Source organism: Arvicanthis niloticus, chromosome 1 (assembly GCF_011762505.2).
Source record: "Arvicanthis niloticus isolate mArvNil1 chromosome 1, mArvNil1.pat.X, whole genome shotgun sequence".
In the NCBI taxonomy this organism is placed as follows: domain Eukaryota; kingdom Metazoa; phylum Chordata; class Mammalia; order Rodentia; family Muridae; genus Arvicanthis; species Arvicanthis niloticus.
Genome location: NC_047658.1, coordinates 5509561 through 5517616, shown reverse-complemented (window position 1 = coordinate 5517616; position 8056 = coordinate 5509561). Strand labels below are relative to the sequence as shown.

The 8056-nt window shown below is 38.3% G+C and overlaps 1 long non-coding RNA gene across 1 annotated transcript; it reads right to left on the bottom strand.

Moving 5' to 3' along the window:
- Positions 1-2308: 2308 nt before the first annotated feature.
- LOC143442232 (uncharacterized) lies at positions 2309-7395 on the bottom strand. The gene is made up of 3 exons (XR_013110258.1): positions 7285-7395; positions 2735-2830; positions 2309-2370 (listed from the first exon to the last, which is right to left on the bottom strand). It is a non-coding gene; the product is annotated as an uncharacterized LOC143442232 (long non-coding RNA).
- Between the last annotated feature and the right edge of the window lie 661 nt (positions 7396-8056).

Below are 8056 nucleotides of genomic sequence, written 5' to 3'. Positions count from 1 at the left end.
GTGTGGCATGATTTCTCAGGGGGACAACTTGGCATGGACTCACTCCCCTACTCCCGCCACATTATATTTTATGGCAACCTTAACCTTCCTTCATTTCTTTAAGATAAGTAAACTCAAAACCTCCCTCTTCTATGTTAAGATATGCAATTAATTATTGTTAAGCATGATCACTTCTTAAAGACCACAAGGACTTATTCTCCTTGCTATAAGATTTTACCAAATGGCACTGAAAGAGAGGGTACCTGTATCCTGAAGAAAGAAAGCAGACCTTTGTTTTTGAATTAAAAACTTGAATTTTAGAATTACTTGAAGAAAACTTCTCAGAACATTGACCTGAGCAGTGATTAGTTGACTATGAGTCCAAAATTATAGACAACAGAAATTTAAAAATGGACAAATGGGATTATATCCAATAACATTTACACTTTTTTTCCTCAGCAGAGGAAAGACTGAAGAGAGCTTAAGAGGCCATTTTTGAAATTACCCTTCCCCAAATGTAACTTAACATCTGTCTTAGGGTTTCTACTATTGTGACGAAACACCATGACTAAAAGCAAGTTGGGGAGGAAATATTTTATTTGACTTAGGGAAGGAAGTCAGAACAGGAGTTCAAAAAGGGCAAGAACCTGGAGGTGGGAGCTGATGCAGAGGCCATGAAAGTGTGCTGCTTCCTGCCTTGCTCCTTATGGCTTGCTAAGTCTGCTTTCCTATAGAACCACCTGTACAGGGCCAGCACCACCTACTGTATAGGCTGGGCCCTTTCTCAGCAATCACTAGTTATGAAAATGCCCACAAGCTTGCCTGTAGCCCAATTTTATGAAGACATTTTCTCAACTGAGGCTTCCTCCTCTTAGATGACCCTAGCTTGTATCAAGTTGACATAAAACTATCCAGGACAGTGGACAAGCTAAAATTCAGAATTTATAAGGAGGTCAGTAAATATCTTCTTTACAGAGTTGCTTGTAGCTTATGGTAACCTGAATGCAAATCTCTTAGCTCAGACCTTGTATGTAGTCAAGGGCTCATACAGGTCAGTAGGGGACTGGGGCTAGTAGCATAAGTCACCATTTTAAAAATGACATAATCTAAAGATTCCCCAAGAATGAAGCCTTGGACACTTTTAAGCCTTGGCATTTCTACCAGAAAATGATTCAAAAACTACACATTGATCTTTGGGTGGGGATCTTTGGGGACAATTAAATGAATCAATTATAAAACATCTCTTTTCAAAAAGCCCCCACACTTATCAGGGGTTTCCTCTGTGGATAGTACAGATTTTCCCTCTGTAGCCAGGTTGATTGTAGCTTTTTGCCTACAAGTGGGGTCTTGTGAAAATTTCTCCACCCATGTCAATATGTTTTGTCATATTCAGGTCATAGATAGATAACCACATTGTCAAGTTGCCATGGGTACAGCTTCTCTGTCATGCCTAGAAGACACTCTCTTGTATCAGGCCTCCTGGTCCTCTGGCTCTTTCAATCTAATTTAGGATGTTGCCCCCCCTTTTTTTTGGCTATTGCAAATAGAGCAGCATTGAACAGTAATGAGTAGATATCTCTGTAGTAGGATGGAAAGTCCTTTGGGCATATGCTTAAGGAATGTATAGCTGGGCCATGCAGTAAATCTCTGTCTAACTTGGTGAGGACACTTCACATTGATTTCCACCGTGGCTGCAACAGTTTGCACTCCCACCAGCAGTGACTAAATGCATTCCTGTCCACATCCATGTCAGCATTTGTCGTTACTTTTTATGTTATCCACCTGGCTGTGGTAAGATAAAATCTCAAAATAGTTTTAATTTGCATTTCCATGATAGCTAAAACTATCAAAAATTTAAAATATTTCTTAGCTATCTGTAGCTTCTTTTGAGAATTATCCATTTAGTTCCATGTTGCATTATTTTATATTCTAATTTTTAATAGAATTATATTTTTCTTGGTGTTTCTTTGTATATAGTATACACTAAACCACTGTCAAAGGTATAACTGGTAAAGATTTTTCTAATTCTATCGGCTGTGTCTTTACTCAAATGATGGTGCTCTTGGTTGTAAGAAATGTTTTGGTTTTGTGAGGTTTATTGTCTCAAGCTCAGGTATAAAAGTGCATCTATAAGTGCATAATTTATGCTCTTCTCAAGGATCGGGGTATCAGTGTGGAAGATGGGGTAGAAAGATTGTAAGAGCCAAAGGTAGTGAATGCCTACAGCAAGACTGTTTTCTGAACGTGACAGAACAGCTGCACATATATGCTCACAATAGCTGTAACAGCATGCACATGACATGAAAGATTAAGTTAGACAAAAACCTACCATGGATGTAGGAGGTGGTCACAAAGGAGCACTCCATCTGAGGAGCCAGTGGCTATTGATATCTGCTCGGAGAAGAAAAGTTAGTTTTCTCAAAGGTTGTGGCCCCCAAGAGGCTACTCATGATTCACCAGGTCCAGTAGCCATGTACATACTAGTAGCACTAAGTTGACTCAATGGATTAAAAAAATACATAATTGGGGAGGGAATAGTGGTGGGTGGAAATAAATTGAAAGGGAAGGAATGAGGGTGGATTTGATCAGAACACATGATATGAAATTCTCAAAGAAAAAAATGATACCCTATATAATAACTTGGATACACAGCTTTAGAAGATGCTAGATTCAGAAGAAGGAAGAAAGGCTATAGACAACTAGACATTTCATATCACACCTGAAATTATGAATGGCAGCTTTATGCTAATCTTACCTGCTACTAGGCACAAGAGTCACAGGTCTTTGAGAAAATACAGAAAAGTTGAACACAGCTGTTGGATAATAACATGTTCATCTTGATGACAGCATACTGTTTGACAAAACATCAAGGGATCTTCATAAAATATACAATTTCAACATGTTTTTACCCATAGAAAACTTTTATTCATAGCAACTGAAACTAGGGAAGATCTGACTTAAATTCTAACTTGGCCCATCTTCACATGCAAATTTTCAAACTTGTCTAACTATTTTAGCATAATATTATATTTTGAAAAAATCCATTCTGTGATTCCCGTATACCCAGGTCTTCTCTCAGAAAATATAAAAGTAATTTTAAGTGCAAAACAATAGCACAAAGCTTTTATTTATTTATTTATTTATTTAATTTATTTATTTCAGTTTGTGAAGATAAAAATCAGAGAATTGGGTGCTAAGTAGGGCCAAACATATCTGATAAATGATGCATAGTGAAGATTATTAATAAACTCAACACAAAGCATGAGAAGTTGCTCTAGTGAGGATCACAATCTTTGACAAACACAATCTTTGTTTGGACAGACTACATGAAGAGTAAAGAATAACTTTTTCAACCATGGCCTGATGTTTAATGATTAAGAACATCAAAGTTGAATGGACTCTGTCAACATTTCAACATTTCTCAGTTTCTATCCATACTCAGAAACTATAATCAAAGCCAAGCAAGGGTTATTTTCCAAGTTTTATCTTTTATTTTCTTCTTTTATATCCTTAAACAATTTGGGACTTTACCCTTACCTCCCTTCCCCTCCACCCATGCCCCCGACTCCTTGCCCCATGGCTCACTTCATGCCCTTCCTCCTCTCTCTGTACAAAATCAAAATGTTTGGAAGGATGCTGAGATAGTCTTTATGTAACTATGCAATTCTTTCATCATTGCTGTTATCTTCAAATAATTCAGCAAGTATTTTTTAGGATTTTTCAATTCCAATATTTGATACTGTAAATATAAACAGGGTTTACCTACCAGAACAAAGGCAATTTGCAGAGATAATTGAGAGACTGAAAAATGGTCAAGGATATATGTAGTTAAGCAACAGAGCATCTGTTTGGCATGTGCAAAGCCATTGGGTTCCATGCCCAGAATAAGAAATAAAAAAAGCAGAAAGAGTAAAAGTAAAGGCACTGTCTTTTTCTGTCTCTGTCTCTGTCTCTGTCTCTGTCTCTGTCTCTCTCTCTCTCTCTCTCTCTCTCTCTCTCTCTCTCTCTCTCTCTCTCTCTGTGTGTGTGTGTGTGTGTGTGTGTGAGAGAGAGAGAGAGAGAGAGACAGAGAGAGAGAGAGAAAGCTGTAATTTCAATACTAGTTAGACAGAACCAGAAAAAGTCAATTATTCAAGCCATCTGGGCTACAGAGTGTGTTCTGTATGATTACCTGTCTTGAGATGAGAAGAAGGATGGGTATAGATGGGGATCCAAAAGTGGCTACGGCAAATACAAAACAAACCAACCAAACAATATAAAACAAGTGGTGCTAGAGCAGTTATTTAGCAAGCAACAACTAAGAAAGCACCAAACTCTATGAAATTAATAAAATGACAAGAATTAACAATGCCTTTTAATAGTAACTGAATATTAGTGGTCTCAATTTTCAAATAAAAAGATATGGGCTAGCAGTTTCATTGGCAAATTGGGTCTATCTTTCCATATTTTCCTGTCTACAAGAAACACATTTCATTATCAAAGATAGACACTACATTAGGGGGAAAGAAGCATTCCAAGTAACTGGAACCAGGAATCAGATGTTATTATTCTAAATCTAATAAAATAGACTTGATCCATAACTAAGAGTAGATAAAAAGGTCACTTCTTATAGACCAGGGGAACAACCCATCAAGAAGAAACTCTGATTCTAAACATGTGCCCCAGTCCCACGGGGCGTTGAACTGGGATCAGAAGACCTGGAAGAGAGAACCGGGGGACAAAGGTATGCAAGAAACTGACAGCCTGTCTAGAGTCTGATCAAGCTGTCAAATTTTAATTTTTCCACACTTGTGTTATATACACATAGAAGCAAGATATGGGGAGGGGAATGATGTAGGGTCTTCTTTGTTTCTGGGGCATGCAGGTGATCTCAGGGGGAGTACAGATGTCTTTCAGAACAGGATATTGGCTGGGTGAAAAGTTCACAGAAGAAGCAGGGTGGAACAGGTCACTATGTATCTGTCCATAAGATCTATTATTCATTTGTTCTTATCTAAGTTAGTACTTTCCCACCAAAGCTACCCACCAAAGTCCATAAGATCTGTTATTCATTTGTTCTTATCTAGGCTAGTACTTTCCCACCAGGCTACCTGTCTAGTCTACAAGATCTATAGTTATCTGTTCTAGGGTTAGTGCTTTCCCACAGAGACCAAGACTTTGTGTCAGTAGGCATGTATGGCTGACTTAGGCCATTAATGTATAAGCAAGGTCGCTCCCAACAAACATGTACACACAAAGTTTCGGTACATGCAATTCTATAAAAAATACTATTAGGTCTAATTAAAGATTAATTGTTGGTGTTGGGGGGTTCCACAGGATGACAACTGATCAAAGAAAGAGAGCTACTAAAGGATGAATTCAGGCTTCTTAGCAGCAAGGGAACAGCCTCTGCAGGACTGAACCCCAGAGAGCCTTCTGAAGCTCTTTTTATTGTTACACAAAAGGTACCTTAGCAAGTCAATTCCAGATACAAAGATTCTGCTAAAATCCTGCTAAAATTAATTCCAAGACAGTAGTAAAGGGTGATTTCAATGCCCTACTCTCACCAAAGGACATGTTATCTGGACAGAAAAAGGTGGAAAAACACTGAAGTTAGCCTCATAGATTAAATAGACCTAGTTGACTTTTATACAGTATTCCAACCACACACTATAGAACTCACACACACACACTCAGTTGGTCTCTGTCTCAACAGTCAGTGCTCTTATAAACTTAGAGAAAAAAAGGGCCTTGTGCACCTGTTTAGTTTCAGGAACTTCCTGTGACTTGTGAGTTATTTACTTCTTGAGTCTTAATGACTTTTCTTTTAGAACTTTCTGAGTCCTAAGTAGTTTGTTTCCAAGATAGAACACTTCAGTCCAGAGGAAATTGCTGTATATCTTGGAAGCTGTACTGTGAAGTTTGGCTTTTAGTTCACCTCTCATTGACTCTTTGAATTATTTTTCAAAGAAAAATAATTCAAAATGCCTAGAGAAGAACCTTCAACCTGTGGAGATGCCTGAAGGTCATACAGAGAGATTCAGGATTCTAGTTTACACAAGTCTCATCACCCATGCCAGAATGGGCTTTCAGTGATATAGTTTCCTTTGAGTTAGCCCCTGTACTTCTCACCTGTACTCCAATATGTGACTCTAATAAACTCAGTGGTTCGCCAAGTCTGGCTTCGATGCTCTCTCTACTTTTGCTTTTCATCAATTCTCTATCTAGGTAAGTAGACAGTTCTTGACATCTCCATATGAAAAGTGTTACACAACAATGAGGTTATCATTTGTGATGAATGGAGTTCTGTAATGATGCTGTTTTGGGGGAGGGGGGTCATCCACACTCCTGGAATTATAGCTATATTCTTTCCAGGTACTTCTTAGGAAACAGCTTCTGAAATGCTCACATACCTGTCCACATGTCTTTTACAGTGACCACTGAACTCACTAGTTGATGTCCTCTCACAAGTCAATCCATGAGAATACAAGAAAAAAGGTTTCTGGTCCCTCTGGCCTTCTTGCTACAAGCAGAGTATATGAAAACTGTCCATATATGTTAGAGACGTTCTCATGAGTCCTCCTTTGATTCTGTATCAGAGGTGCAGGAGGATAGCAAAGACACAGAATAAAGCTTCCCAGAGTCTTCTGTTTGACCTTGCCTAGAAGGGTATGGGCAACTCAAACACAAGGTTTTGACTTTGATAAGATCTCACGATTTTGTTGACTTCTGAAATCACATTGATGAGCAAGAAGGAAAGATTTCTGCTTGGTTTGTTTTCTGGTCCTGGAGGTAGAGTTTTACCAAGTACCTGAAAGCAAAAGCTTGGCATATTGCCAAGAATAGATGTTCCAGGTATCCCTGGTGAAACATTTTTCTTGCTATGGATCAATGGGCTATCAACACTGAGAAAAAGCTACAGGCTGGAAAAACCATGAAGGAACACAATTGTGTTGTTCTATAGGACTCTGGAATTCACAAGGGCTAAGGAAAGTAAAAGGTGAAACTGATTTATCCAAAGTAAGAGAGACATTATGTGTGTCCTTAAATCACTGAAGGAGCTTAAGACAGTTCCAAAGCTAGAAGTTATCTAAATGAATAGAGATAAAGGAGCAAAGTATGCAGAGACCAAATAGAGGATGCAGCTGAAGGCATGGACCAAATCTCCATATATTGACTAAACACACACACACACACACACACACACACACACACACACACACACACGCACACATGCACACACGTGCACACATACCCTCTAAAGTGATGTAGCTTCTACAGACAGAACTTCTCTATCAAAGAACGAGAAAGATACTTTCTGCTGACCTTGATAATCCAAGTTCTGTTCCCAGGACTAGATCCTCAGAATAAGGACTAAGAATAAGTTGATAAGGACTAGTTCCTTATCATCTGACTTCCATGTGTATACCCTGGCTCGAATGTACACACCCACATGATAAGTAAATGGGGTAAAAGTTTTTAAAAAAGAACAATAAGTCAAGTCGAGAGCACAGCAGGTTGGTTATTTATTCACAAACTCTGGACATCACAACACAGGCCTGCCAAAGGTCATAGTGAAATGGCTGCACTCCTGGAGTTGGTGACACAATGTCATATCCATTATTTATGTGTATTCTTTCTCTTTAGTTACAAAATTTTTTATTTGTTTCTGTTTTGTTTGTAATATTTTATCATTTAAAATTTTTATCAACAAATTTTTATACAATATATTTTAATCATATTCTTACTCCTCTGTCAGTTCATCCCAGACCCTTCCCACCTCCACATCCACTGAAGTCTAGGCTGTTTCTCTCTCTCAAAACAAAAAGTGAAAATCAAAACAGACAGACAGACAGACAGACAGACACACACACACACACACACACCCCTCAATAGAATGAACCACCTAGGTGTTTGTGTGTGTGTGCACACTTTTTTGTTTTGTTTTGTTTTAGTTAGAGAATTTATACCTTCTCTCATGCAAGAAAAATTTGGAAGAGGGACCTTAGAGTATACTGTAGGATTTACAACACGAGTTTACCATCCGTGAATGATGCCACCTTAAGTCAAGTAAGTCATTTTGCCTCTCTATAGCTCA